This window comes from Geotrypetes seraphini, chromosome 5 (assembly GCF_902459505.1).
Source record: "Geotrypetes seraphini chromosome 5, aGeoSer1.1, whole genome shotgun sequence".
NCBI lineage: Eukaryota > Metazoa > Chordata > Amphibia > Gymnophiona > Dermophiidae > Geotrypetes > Geotrypetes seraphini.
Genome location: NC_047088.1, coordinates 233,696,021 through 233,700,912, shown reverse-complemented (window position 1 = coordinate 233,700,912; position 4,892 = coordinate 233,696,021). Strand labels below are relative to the sequence as shown.

General features: G+C 41.4%; 1 non-coding gene across 1 annotated transcript; it reads left to right on the top strand.

Annotated features, from left to right (window-relative positions):
* The first annotated feature begins 325 nt into the window (after positions 1-325).
* On the top strand, positions 326-412 carry TRNAS-AGA. The gene has a single exon. It is a non-coding gene; the product is annotated as a tRNA-Ser (tRNA).
* The last annotated feature ends 4,480 nt before the right edge of the window (positions 413-4,892 follow it).

The window sequence follows — 4,892 nt, the reverse complement described above, 5'->3', positions numbered from 1 at the left end:
TTTTATGTCTGCTTTTCTTGAATTATTGTAGTTCTACCTCCTCCCACTTGGTTTTGAGTTGTGTCTGTTATTGTCCATGTCAGTTATTTTTATGTTTTTATTATTGATTACAAGTATCCCCTTTTTATTGTACATTGCCTAGAAATCACGATAGGCGATTAATCATAAATTTTAATAAACTTGAAACAGGCTGTCAAAGTCAATATGTCATGCTCCGTCTCTAGCAGTATTCAAATCCAAGCCAAAAGCCCACTCTTTTGGAAACTACTTTCAACTATTAATTCCCACTCACCGTCAAATACCTAAACCCATCATATCACTCTTTGTAGTCATGGCTGAGTGGTTAAGGTGATGGACTAGAAATCCATTGGGGGGGGGTCTCCCTTTGCAGGTTCAAATCTTGCTGACTACGTGACCATTCATTACTCTTGTAGGAGAGTGTGGTGCAGTGGTTAGAGCTACAGCCTAACCCCACACTACTCCCTGTGACACTGGGCAAGTCACTTATTCCTCCACTTCCCCAGGTACATTAAATAGATTGTGAGCCCATCGGGACAGATAGGGGAAAATGCTTGAAGTATCTGTATATAAACTGCCTTGAGTGTGGTATACAAGTCCCAACACCTTTCTCTTTCTGCTGGAAGCTTCCCAACCATGAGATGTCCTGTCTGTCCAAATTAGAGTGTAAGCTCTTCAGAGCATGGACCGTCTAATGACTGTTAAATGTACAGCACTGCGTATGCCTTTCAGTGCTATAGAGATTAAAAAACACAAAAAAATCTATTCAAACTAGTAAAAGAGCTTACCAACACCAAACCCTACCTAGCCACCAATGGAAATAAGCCCCCATCAGCCACCCAATTAGCAGAATATTACAAAAAAAGATCATAACCACTAGATCCACCTTTAAAAACACCCTAAGCCTCGTAGATGAAGTATCACTACAACTCACAGAAGAAAAGTCCTAGCAGCAGACAGAACCTGGATCAGCTTTCCAACCAGCAGGGGATTCTTCTTAAAAGAGAGCGGTGCCAACAGGACCTGCCTGTTTTTCACGCACCAGGACCAGTGGGCAGGCAGAGTAGAAGAAGGCAGGAGCCCGAGTCCTGCAGGGGCGCGCGTGCTGACCCGCCCCTCCCCCGAAACCAGCAGGGGATTCTTCTTAAAAGAGAGTGTCGCCAATGGTGCTCAGCCATTTGGCGCGCCGGTGAAGGCGCATGGCAAAGGCATATGCGCCTTAGTGCTGCCTTTGTGAAGCAACGACCAGTGAAGCGATGAACAAGATTGACTCTAAAATATCATGATAAGTATAATAACCTGTTATAGCTGATATTACTGTATTGCACTGGTTATAGCTGATATTATTGAATTGTATATCTCCTGATATAGCTGATATTATCGTATTGCACCTTCCCCTGTCTATTACCCGATATACTACTCCTCTTCTTCCAAGCAGTTTAAACAGTAGGCAAAAATGGCGACTTTCAACAAATATCTACTGATACTGGGGATATTATATTTAAAATGTTATAGAAGCTGGTGTAACGATGAAAAAACCCCCAATCCAATTCCTATTCATTTCTCCTGGCACAGACCAACTAAGATGAGCAAACAAACTGAGCCACATCAATTCCTTTATGATTATTCAAAGCTAGGCCCGTTACAAATACCCGTGGTTAATAGAGCTCGAAATTCATTCAAACCCCATAAAAACAAGATCAAGGAAAGAAAATTGAAAAAAATAGAATGCTTTAGAACACCCACCCCAAATAAGTATGATAATCTAAAGGGATATTACCTGAACACCCGTTCAGTAAGAAACAAAGCTCAAATACTGCACGATTGGCTGGCGCAAACGAGCCCCGACTTCCTATTTTTGACTGAAACATGGATGATATCAGACACCGATACGATTATGAAAGAAATGTTACCCCAAGGTTACAAAATAATACCCCTATCGAGAAACTGGAAAAAAGGGGGTGGTATAGAGATAATTTTAAAAGAATCCTTTGATTATAGCACAATAGACTCAAAAACCACAAAAGACCTAGAAATATTAACTTACAAGGTCACCAACACCCAAAAGACCTAGAAATATTAACTTACAAGGTCACCAACACCCAACTGGAAGAGGCATTAACTGTGACACTTTTTTACATTCCCCCCCAAAAGTGGACTAGCACTAGAGAAGCGTTATTCGAATACCTCACTACTAACACCCTGAAAGGTACATACAACCTGCTACTGGGAGATGTAAACGTTCACCTAGAAAAAGTGGAAAAACCAGACGTGATAGAAATTGACACTTTCTTAAAAACTCTCGGTTTCATAATACCAAAACCAGAGAAAACGCATGAAAAAGGCCATCAACTAGACATAGTTACCTTTTCACAAAAATAAATCCCTAACCCAAAGATCCACCATAGCACAGGGGCCTGGGAAAAATGCATCTAGTCAGATCACTACATATGTAAATTTGATATATATTAGCAAAAAAAAAAAAATCACCCCAACAAAAACAAAAAAGAAAAATCCCAAAACCAACCACAATCATCAGAAGAGGAACTATAAATCCAACAGAATTCTGGGCCCATTATGAACTACAACCCAAAACTGAGGAAATACAGGACTTCCCAACTAGATGGACAAAGTTTAGCAAAGAAGTGCTAGATCAAATAGTACCATTCCAAACATACAAAAAGAAAGAAAGGGAACTAAATGAATGGTTCTAACTCTGAATTACTAACTCTAAAACAGGAACTGAGAAAACTAGAAAGAATCTGGCAAAAACAAACAAAGAGGAAGACAAAATACACTGGAAATAAAAAATGAAAAACTACAAAAATCTGATTAGAGAAAAACGAACAAAACACCACGCACAAAAAATAGGGACACCCAAAACAAATAGCAAAGAACTGTTCAAGCTGGTAAACAGACTAACAGACACTACTCAAATCCTACTACGGGAAAATGAATCTATACCCTTGGCAGAAACCCTCGCCACTTTCTTCAACAACAAAATCTTAGACGTAAGAACGACCATACCTCCACCCTCACCCAACCTTGAATTCCAACTCGGACCCCACGAAAAGAAACCTAGAGTAGACATGCTCTGGAACCATTTTGAACCTCCAGACTGCCACCAATTTCTAACCTGTTCAATAAATATACAAAATCAAACTGCCTACTGGACGTATGTCCTTCCAAGACCTTGAAAACAGCCACACTAGATTTTAAAAAGGATCTATTTAATTGGGTTACAACCACTCTCACAGAAGGAACATTTCACGAGGAAATGGGACATATACTGATCACACCTATCCCTAAGGATCAAAAAAACTCATCAGCCCTGAAAACCAACTACAGACCCATAGCAAGCATCCCCTTATTTACCAAGCTACTTGAAGGATTGGTCAACTTGGAGCTAGTAAACTATCTAGACAAATTTAGCATACTCAATGAACACCAATCAGGATTCAGAAAAGGTTTTAGCACTGAGACAGTCCTAGCCTCAATCCTTAATCACCTATACAGCCTATTCAGCAAAGGAACAAGTGCTCTGATTTTACAACTAGACTTCAGCAGTGCTTTTGATCTTGTTGATCACGAAATAATGCTACACTGCCTAGATGCAATTGGACTTATGGGAAGAGTAAGAAACTGGATACAGGGTTTCCTAACAAAGAGATCATACCGTGTGGTTAGTGGTGGGACATACTCAAACTCCTGGAAAAACCCCTCGGGAGTACCACATGGTTCACCACTACCACCTACACTATTCAATATTTACATCTCATCCCTAGGACACTTAATGCAAAAGCTAAACTTAAACTATTACATATATGCAGATGACATTTCCATTTCAATCCCAGTGAACAGCATAACAAACGAGACCTCAGAATACATTTCTCATATTATGACCGAAATAGAACATTGGCCAATCAACTTCAAACTGAAACTAAACACAGAAAAAACAAAAGTCTTGCTCGCAAGCCCAACGGACAAAATTACCAAAACAACGTTACATATAAAAGATCACGACTACCCGATTACTAAAACAATAAAAATATTGGGAGTCACATTAGACACACAATTGACAATGGTTGACACAAATTTAGAAACATAGGAAATGACGGCAGAAAAGGGCCACGGCCCATCTAGTCTGCCCACACTAATGGCCCACCCCCTAACTACCTCCACGAAGAGATCCCACATGCCAATCCCATCTTTTCTTAAAATCTGGCACGCTGCTAGCCTCAAATATCTGTTGTGGAAGATTATTCCAGCGATCAACCACCCTTTCAGTGAAGAAATATTTTCTGGTGTCGCCATGAAATTTCCCATCCCTGATTTTCAACGGATGCCCTCTTGTTGCCGTGGGTCCTTTAAGGAAAAAGAGATCCTCTTCCACCTCGATACGGACCGTGACATATTTGAATGTCTCGATCATGTCTCCCCTCTCTCTGCGTTCCTCGAGTGAATACAGCTGCAACTTACCCAGTCGTTCCTCATATGAGAGATCCTTGAGTCCTGAGACCATCCGGGTGGCCATTCGCTGAACCGACTCAACTCTCCGCACATCTTTTTGATAATGCAGCCTCCAGAATTGTACACAGTACTCCAGATGAGGTCTCACCATGGATCTGTACAACGGCATTATGACCTCGGGCTTACGGCTGACGAAACTTCTCTGGATATAGCCCATGATTTGTCTAGCCCTGGATGAAGCTTTCTCCACTTAGTGGTAAAAAAGCTTTCTCCACTTAGTGGATCAGCTTTGGTGGAGGGGGATAGGCAGGAAGGAGGGCATGGGATCCCTGGCAGCGGCAGCGGCAGCAGCTTCGGTGGAGGGGACGATGGGCAGGCAATAAGGAGGGCATGGGATCCTCAGC